Source organism: Oncorhynchus keta, unplaced genomic scaffold (assembly GCF_023373465.1).
Source record: "Oncorhynchus keta strain PuntledgeMale-10-30-2019 unplaced genomic scaffold, Oket_V2 Un_contig_18603_pilon_pilon, whole genome shotgun sequence".
Classification (NCBI taxonomy): Eukaryota; Metazoa; Chordata; class Actinopteri; order Salmoniformes; family Salmonidae; genus Oncorhynchus; species Oncorhynchus keta.
In genome coordinates, this window is record NW_026281003.1 from 1 (window position 1) to 9,144 (window position 9,144).

The window sequence follows — 9,144 nt, forward strand, 5'->3', positions numbered from 1 at the left end:
ATTTTTTTATTTCACCTTTATTTAACCAGGTAGGCTAGTTGAGAACACCTTTATTTAACCAGGTAGGCCAGTTGAGAACACCTTTATTTAACCAGGTAGGCCAGTTGAGAACACCTTTATTTAACCAGGTAGGCCAGTTGAGAACACCTTTATTTAACCAGGTAGGCCAGTTGAGAACACCTTTATTTAACCAGGTAGGCCAGTTGAGAACACCTTTATTTAACCAGGTAGGCCAGTTGAGAACACCTTTATTTAACCAGGTAGGCCAGTTGAGAACACCTTTATTTAACCAGGTAGGCCAGTTGAGAACACCTTTATTTAACCAGGTAGGCCAGTTGAGAACACCTTTATTTAACCAGGTAGGCCAGTTGAGAACACCTTTATTTAACCAGGTAGGCTAGTTGAGAACACCTTTATTTAACCAGGTATGCCAGTTGAGAACACCTTTATTTAACCAGGTAGGCCAGTTGAGAACACCTTTATTTAACCAGGTAGGCCAGTTGAGAACACCTTTATTTAACCAGGTAGGCCAGTTGAGAACACCTTTATTTAACCAGGTAGGCCAGTGGAGAACACCTTTATTTAACCAGGTAGGCCAGTTGAGAACACCTTTATTTAACCAGGTAGGCCAGTTGAGAACACCTTTATTTAACCAGGTAGGCCAGTTGAGAACACCTTTATTTAACCAGGTAGGCCAGTTGAGAACACCTTTATTTAACCAGGTAGGCTAGTTGAGAACACCTTTATTTAACCAGGTAGGCTAGTTGAGAACACCTTTATTTAACCAGGTAGGCTAGTTGAGAACACCTTTATTTAACCAGGTAGGCCAGTTGAGAACACCTTTATTTAACCAGGTAGGCCAGTTGAGAACACCTTTATTTAACCAGGTAGGCTAGTTGAGAACACCTTTATTTAACCAGGTAGGCCAGTTGAGAACACCTTTATTTAACCAGGTAGGCTAGTTGAGAACAGCTTTATTTAACCAGGTAGGCCAGTTGAGAACACCTTTGTTAACCAGGTAGGCCAGTTGAGAACACCTTTATTTAACCAGGTAGGCTAGTTGAGAACACCTTTATTTAACCAGGTAGGCTAGTTGAGAACAAGTTCTCATTTGCAACTGGAACCTGGCCAAGATAAAGCATAGCAGTGTGAACAGACAACACAGAGGAGTTACACATGGAGTAAACAATTAGCAAGTCAATAACACAGTAGAAAAAAAGGGGAGTCTATATACATTGTGTGCAAAAGGCATGAGGAGGTAAGCGAATAATTACAATTTTGCAGATTAACACGAGTGATAAATGATCAGCTGGTCATGTACAGGTAGAGATATTGGTGTGCAAAAGAGCAGAAAAGTACATAAATATAAACAGTATGGGGATGAGGTAGGTGAAAATGGGTGGGCTATTTACCAATAGACTATGTACAGCTGCAGCGATCGGTTAGCTGCTCAGATAGCAGATGTTTGAAGTTGGTAAAAGTTGATAAAAGTCTCCAACTTCAGCAATTTTTGCAATTCGTTCCAGTCACAGGCAGCAGAGAACTGGAACGAAAGGCGGCCAAATGAGGTGTTGGCTTTAGGGATGATCAGTGAGATACACCTTAGCTTATTCATGAGCTTTGAGGGCACTATGGTGTCGAATGCTGAGCTGTAGTCAATGAATAGCATAGGTGGTCTTTGCTAACAGGCACTATGGTGGTCTGCTTAACACATGTTGGTATTTCAGACTCGGACAGGGTGAAGTTGAAAATGTCATTGAAGACACTTGCCAGTTGGTCAGCGCATGCTCGCAGTACACGTCCTGGTAATCCGTCTGGCCCAGCGCCCTTTTGAATGTTGACCTGTTTAAAGGTCGTGATCACACAGTCGTCCGGAACAGCTGGTGCTCTCATGCATGTTTCAGTGTTATTTACCTCGAAGCGGAGATAGAAGTAGTTTAGCTCATCTGGTAGGCTCGTGTCACTGGGCAGCTCTCGGCTGTACTTCCCATTGTAGTCTATAATGATTAGCATCGGAGCTGGTGTAGGACGATTTGATCTTGACACTTTGCCTGTTTGATGGTTCGTTGGAGGGCATTGCGGGAAATCTTATAAGCTTCCGGGTGCGAGTCCTGCTCCTTGAAAGCGGCAGCTCTTGCCTTTAGCTCAGTGCGGATGTTGCCTGTAACCAATATCTTCTGGTTGGGGTATGTACCTATAGTCACTGCGGGGATGACATAATCGATGCACTTATTGATGAAGCCAATGATGTACTCCTCAATGCCATTGGAGGAATCCCTGAACATAGTATCTACTTCACTTTCTTATTGACCGAGTTACTGGAGCTTCCTGCTTTAGTTTTTGCTTGTGAGCATGAATCAGGAGGGTATAATTATGGTCAGATTTATCAAATGGAGGGAGAGCTTTGTACGCGTCTCTGTGTCTGAAGTAAAGGTGGTCTAGAGTTTTTTTCCCCCTCTGGTTGCACATTTTACATGCCGATACAAATTTGGTAAAACAGATTTAAGTTTCCCTGCTAGGAGCGTCATTCTCTGGATGAGCTTCTTCCTGTTTTCTCATGGTGGAATACAGCTCATTGAGTGTGCCAGCATCGGTCTGTGGTGGTGTGTCAACAGCTATGAAAAATGCAGATTAAAAATAGTGTGGTCTACAGATTTTCATGAGATACTCTACCTCGGGCAAGCAAAACCTCGAGACTTCCTGAGATATCGTGCACCAGCTGTTGTTTACATATATGCATAGTCCGCCCCCTCGTCTTACCAGACGCCGCTGTTCTAACATCAGCAGGATATCAACTACAATGTTAGCTGTAGGTTAAAACACTGGTCCTCCTGGTAGTTTAACTACGATGTTAGCTGTAGTCCAGAACACTGTTCCTCCTGGTAGTTTAACTACGATGTTAGCTGTAGTCAGAACACTGGTCCTCCTGGTAGTTTAACTACGATGTTAGCTGTAGTCCAGAACACTGGTCCTCCTGGTAGTTTAACTACAATGTTAGCTGTAGTCCAGAATACTGGTCACTCCTGGTAGTTTAAGCTGTACAGAACACTGGTAGTTTAACTACGATGTTAGCTGTAGTCCAGAACACTGGTCCTCCTGGTAGTTTAACTACGATGTTAGCTTTCCAGAACACTGGTAGTTTAACACGATGTTAGCTGTAGTCCAGAACACTGGTCCTCCTGGTAGTTTAACTACAAATGTTACTGGCTGTTTAACTACAATGGTTAAAACACTGGTCCTCCTGGTAGTTTAACTACAATGTTAGCTGTAGTCCAGAACACTGGTCCTCCTGGTAGTTTAACTACAATGTTAGCTGTAGGTTAAAACACTGGTTAGTTTAACTACAATGTTAGCTGTAGGTTAAAACACTGGTCCTCCTGGTAGTTTAACTACAATGTTAGCTGTAGGTTAAAACACTGGTCCTCCTGGTAGTTTAACTACAAGCTGTAGGCCAGAACACTGGCTAGTTTAACTACAATGTTAGCTGTAGGTTAAAACACTGGTCCTCCTGGTAGTTTAACTACAATGTTAGCTGTAGTCCAGAACACTGGTCCTCCTGGTAGTTTAACTACAATGTTAGCTGTAGTCCAGAACACTGGTCCTCCTGGTAGTTTAACTACAATGTTAGCTGTAGTCCAGAACACTGGTCCTCCTGGTAGTTTAACTACAATGTTAGCTGTAGTCCAGAACACTGGTCCTCCTGGTAGTTTAACTACAATGTTAGCTGTAGTCCAGAACACTGGTCCTCCTGGTAGTTTAACTACAATGTTAGCTGTAGTCCAAAACACTGGTCCTCCTGGTAGTTTAACTACAATGTTAGCTGTAGGTTAAAACACTGGTCCTCCTGGTAGTTTAACTACAATGTTAGCTGTAGGTTAAAACACTGGTCCTCCTCGTAGTTTAACTACAATGTTAGCTGTAGGTTAAAACACTGGTCCTCCTGGTAGTTTAACTACAATGTTAGCTGTAGTCCAGAACACTGGTCCTCCTGGTAGTTTAACTACAATGTTAGCTCCAGAACACTGGTCCTCCTGGTAGTTTAACTACGGTGTTAGCTGTAGTTAAAACACTGGTCCTCCTGGTAGTTTAACTACAATGTTAGCTGTAGTCCAGAACAGAGGAGGTAGAGAGAGTCAGAGGGAGAGAGAGAATGGCCAAAGATTAGAGGGGAAAGGTTGAGTGATAATGGACGGAACAAAATGTGAATGGACAACGTTCAAGATGAAAGTTCATTCATTTTATTTAAAAAAACAAAACAAAACAAAAAAAAAATCCACATTTAATTTAGTTCCAACAGCTTCTTGTAGTATTGAATGGGCTGTACACATCCATTACACCCTGGTTTACATGGAAAGCAAATCAACGGAGAAGAAGTAGAGTTGAGTGGAAATTAAAATAATCATTCTGACTAACCAAATGTTGGTTGAGCTGTATACATTCTTGCAAAGCACCATGGGTATCAACATGGATTTAATTACATTTTACCTTTATTTAACCAGGCAAGTCAGTTAAGAACATAATCTTATTTTCAATGACGGCCTGGGTGGGTCAACTGCCTGTTCAGGGGCAGAACGACAGATTTGTACCTTGTCAGCTCGGGGGTTTGAACTCGCAACCTTCCGGTTACTAGTCCAACGCTCTAACCACTAGGCTACGCTGCCGCCCCATGGATGAATGATAAAATGTTCAAACTGTCTATAAACCTCTGCTGTGTTCCTCGTCTTTATGTCAGAGCTCCAGAAACATGTTATAGGGCCCCAAAATGGCTCCCTATTCCCTATATCCTGCACTCCTTTAGGGCCCTGGTCAAATGTAGTGGGCTATATAGGGAATAGGGTGCTATAGGGCCCTGGTCAAATGTAGTGGACTATATAGGGAATAGGGTGCTTATAGGGCCCTGGTCAAATGTAGTGGGCTATATAGGGAATAGGGTGCTATAGGGCCCTGGTCAAATGTAGTGGACTATATAGGGAATAGGGTGCTATAGGGCCCTGGTCAAATGTAGTGGGCTATATAGGGAATAGGGTGCTTTAGGGCCCTGGTCAAATGTAGTGTACTATATAGGGAATAGGGTGCTATAGGGCCCTGGTCAAATGTAGTGGACTATATAGGGGGAATAGGGCCCTGGTCAACAGTCGTGCTCTATATGGGGAATAGGGGAATAGGGCCCTGGTCAACAGTCGTGCTCTATATGGGGAATAGGGCCCTGGTCAACAGTCGTGCTCTATATGGGGAATAGGGTGCTATAGGGCCCTGGTCAACAGTCGTGCTCTATATGGGGAATAGGGCCCTGGTCAACAGTCGTGCTCTATATGGGGAATAGGGCCCTGGTCAACAGTCGTGCTCTATATGGGGAATAGGGTGCTATAGGGCCCTGGTCAACAGTCGTGCTCTATATGGGGAATAGGGCCCTGGTCAACAGTCGTGCTCTATATCAAATAGGGCCCTGGTCACAGGCGTGCTCTATCTGCTGGGAATAGGGTCTGGTCAACAGTCGTGCTCTTATGGGGAATAGGGCCTGGTCAGGACAGTGCTCTATATGCTGGTAGGAATAGGGCCCTGGTCAGGACAGTCGTGCTCCATGGGGAATAGTGCCATTGGGAGGCATCGATGCTGGTAGACCAGACAAGACCTCATCTAACGTCAGGAACAGCAGACATCTCTACCATCAGAGACCTGCTGGTAGACCAGACCACAAGACCTCTGTTAAATCAAGCTAACTTCCCTTCTCTCACCACAGTCGTCCACTCAAGACCAGACATTTTGGAAAAGCAGCTACCATCAGAGACCGATGCTGGTAGACCAGAGACCAGAAGACCTCTGTTATCAATGTAACATCCCAGGACAGGCCGACCCAGACATCTCTACCATCAGAGACCGATGCTGGTAGACCAGAGACCAGAAGACCTCTGTTATCAATGTAACATCCCAGGACAGGCCGACCCAGACATCTCTACCATCAGAGACCGATGCTGGTAGACCAGAGACCAGAAGACCTCTGTTATCAATGTAACATCCCAGGACAGGCCGACCCAGACATCTCTACCATCAGAGACCGATGCTGGTAGACCAGAGACCAGAAGACCTCTGTTATCAATGTAACATCCCAGGACAGGCCGACCCAGACATCTCTACCATCAGAGACCGATGCTGGTAGACCAGAGACCAGAAGACCTCTGTTATCAATGTGAAGTCCCAGGACAGGCCGACCCAGACATCTCTACCATCAGAGACCGATGCTGGTAGACCAGAGACCAGAAGACCTCTGTTATCAATGTAAAGTCCCAGGACAGGCCGACCCAGACATGTGTACATCAGGAACCTCTTACATCATATCCTCCCTCTCCACAACCACCATGTGTACATCAGGAACCTCTGACATCATACCCCTCCTCTCCACAACCACCATGTGTACATCAGGAACCTCTGACATCATATCCTCCCTCTCCACAACCACCATGTGTACATCAGGAACCTCTGACATCATATCCTCCCTCTCCACAACCACCATGTGTACATCAGGAACCTCTCAGAACTGCAGCACCAACACATTCCTCCTCCTATCCATCTGAGCTGTGTGTATCATGTTGTCTGTACCAGGAAGTACGATCAGAACTGCAGCACCAACACATTCCTCCTCCTATCCATCTGAGCTGTGTGTATCATGTTGTCTGTACCAGGAAGTACGATCAGAACTGCAGCACCAACACATTCCTCCTCCTATCCATCTGAGCTGTGTGTATCATGTTGTCTGTACCCAGGAAGTACGATCAGAACTGCAGCACCAACACAGTCCTCCTCCCTATCCATCTGAGCTGTGTGTATCATGTTGTCTGAACCGGAATGCGATCAGAACTGCAGCACCAACACATTCCTCCTCCTATCCATCTGAGCTGTGTGTATCATGTTGTCTGTACCAGGAAGTACGATCAGAACTGTAAAGTGCACCCAGAGAATGACCACATTTCCAACAATGCTGGTTGAATCTAAAAACAGACAGGGGACAGACAGGAGACTGTCTTTTCTAGAGACAGAGAGGAACAGGGGCTCAGCAAGGATTGGACTTAGTGTGTCTGGGTCCGGATAGAAGACGGCCATTTGATCAAAGATACATAGCTGTAACAGAAGTAGCAGAGAGAAGATGGAGAGAACCAGGACCCTGTAATGTCCTTCCAGTCTATACTAAAAGTTGGCCTGCCCATTGGACAACAAAGACAAAGATGGACGTTTTGAGGTATGTGTGAATGTTCTGAGAGGATGACAGCTTTATCTCGTCCTCAGTTTCAGTCTGAAATGTCCCACAGCCCTGATTGGATAAACAGGGAGAGACAAAACCAACCCAGTTTAAACAAGGATCCCTTTTCTCCCGACAGTCTTTCAGTTTGAGACGGGACAGAGACAGACAGGACAGAGACAGAGGAGACAGACAGGACAGAGGAGACAGACAGGACAGAGGAGACAGACAGGACAGAGGAGACAGACAGGACAGAGACAGAGGAGACAGACAGGACAGAGGAGACAGACAGGACAGAGACAGAGGAGACAGACAGGACGGGACAGAGACAGACAGGACAGAGGAGACAGAGACGGGACAGAGGAGACAGACAGGACAGGACACAGGAGACAGACAGGAAAGAGGAGACAGAGGACAGAGACAGAGGAGACAGACGGGACAGAGACAGAGGGAGACAGACAGGACAGGAGCAGAGGGAGACAGACAGGACAGAGAACAGAGGAGACAGACAGGAAAAGAGAGGGACAGGACAGAGACAGAGGAGACAGACGGGACAGAGACAGAGAGACAGACAGGACAGAGAGACAGAGGAGACAGACAGGACAGAGACAGAGGAGACAGACAGGACAGAGACAGAGGAGACAGAGACGGGACAGGACATTACGAAAGGATTGTTGATATTGTCTAAGATTGTCGCCATGCGTTTGGACTGTCCGACACATCATAGAAAAATAAAATGAGGCATATATTGAAAGACGGAATGACAAAGTACTGCAAGAATTCAATGAATAGATATACAATGTTATTCTTTATAGCTTATAAATACGGTAATATACACTATGTGGTACAAAAATATTAAAACACTTTGCAAAAAAAACACAACTAAATGATTCGAAGAACTGATCAGGTACAATAACTAGTCCTCTGGGGGGAAGATGGAGAAGTTTCCCTCAGGGGGAAGATGGAGGAGAAGTTTCCCTCAGGGGGAAGATGGAGGAGAAGTTTCCCTCGGGGGGAAGATGGAGGAGAAGTTTCCCTCGGGGGGAAGATGGAGGAGAAGTTTCCCTCGTGGGGAAGATGGAGGAGAGGTTTCCCTCTGGGAGGATGGAGGAGAGGTTTCCCTCGGGGAAGATGGAGGAGAAGTTTCCCTCGGGGGAAGATGGAGGAAGTTTCCCTCGGGGGGAAGATGGAGAAGAGATTTCCCTCGGGGGAAGATGGAAGTTTCCCTCGGGGGAAGATGGAGAAGTTTCCCTCGGGAAGATGGAGAAGTTTCCCTCTGGGAGAAGATGGAGGAGAGGTTTCCCTCTGGGAGGAAGATGGAGAGGTTTCCCTCTGGGAGGAAGATGGAGGAGAGGTTTCCCTCTGGGAGGAAGATGGAGGAGAGGTTTCCCTCTGGGGGAAGATGGAGGAGAGGTTTCCCTCTGGGAGAAGATGGAGGAGAGGTTTCCCTCTGGGAGAAGATGGAGGAGAGGTTTCCCTCTGGGAGAAGATGGAGGAGGTTTCCCTCTGGGAGGAAGATGGAGGAGAGGTTTCCCTCTGGGAAGATGGAGGAGAGGTTTCCCTCTGGGAGGAAGATGGAGGAGAGGTTTCCCTCTGGGGGAAGATGGAGGAGAGGTTTCCCTCTGGGAGAAGATGGAGGTTTCCCTCTGGGAGGAAGATGGAGGAGAGGTTTCCCTCTGGGAGGATGGAGAGGTTTCCCTCTGGGAGGAAGATGGAGGAGAGGTTTCCCTCTGGGAGAAGATGGAGGAGAGGTTTCCCTCTGGGAGAAGATGGAGAGAGGTTTCCCTCTGGGGGAAGATGGAGGAGAAGTTTCCCTCGGGGAAGATGGAGGAGAAGTTTCCCTCGGGGGGGAAGATGGAGGAGAGTTTCCCTCGGGGAAGATGGAGAAGTTTCCTCGGGGGAGCAGTACG

The 9,144-nt window shown here is 46.4% G+C and overlaps 2 long non-coding RNA genes across 8 annotated transcripts; one reads left to right on the forward strand and one right to left on the reverse strand.

Moving 5' to 3' along the window:
• Positions 1 to 5,761: 5,761 nt before the first annotated feature.
• On the reverse strand, positions 5,762 to 6,777 carry LOC127920201 (uncharacterized). Its single transcript, XR_008105374.1, has 3 exons — positions 6,425 to 6,777; positions 6,264 to 6,373; positions 5,762 to 6,174 (listed from the first exon to the last, which is right to left on the reverse strand). It is a non-coding gene; the product is annotated as an uncharacterized LOC127920201 (long non-coding RNA).
• A 1,381-nt stretch (positions 6,778 to 8,158) lies between these two features.
• On the forward strand, positions 8,159 to 8,971 carry LOC127920202 (uncharacterized). 7 transcript variants are annotated; one of them, XR_008105379.1, is made up of 4 exons: positions 8,159 to 8,293; positions 8,559 to 8,618; positions 8,790 to 8,819; positions 8,873 to 8,908. It is a non-coding gene; the product is annotated as an uncharacterized LOC127920202 (long non-coding RNA). The 7 variants fall into 7 exon arrangements; XR_008105378.1 differs by lacking the exon at positions 8,873 to 8,908 and adding an exon at positions 8,927 to 8,971 and having other exon boundaries at positions 8,178 to 8,322; XR_008105380.1 differs by lacking the exons at positions 8,790 to 8,819; positions 8,873 to 8,908 and adding exons at positions 8,733 to 8,762; positions 8,927 to 8,969 and having other exon boundaries at positions 8,178 to 8,322.
• Positions 8,972 to 9,144: the final 173 nt, after the last annotated feature.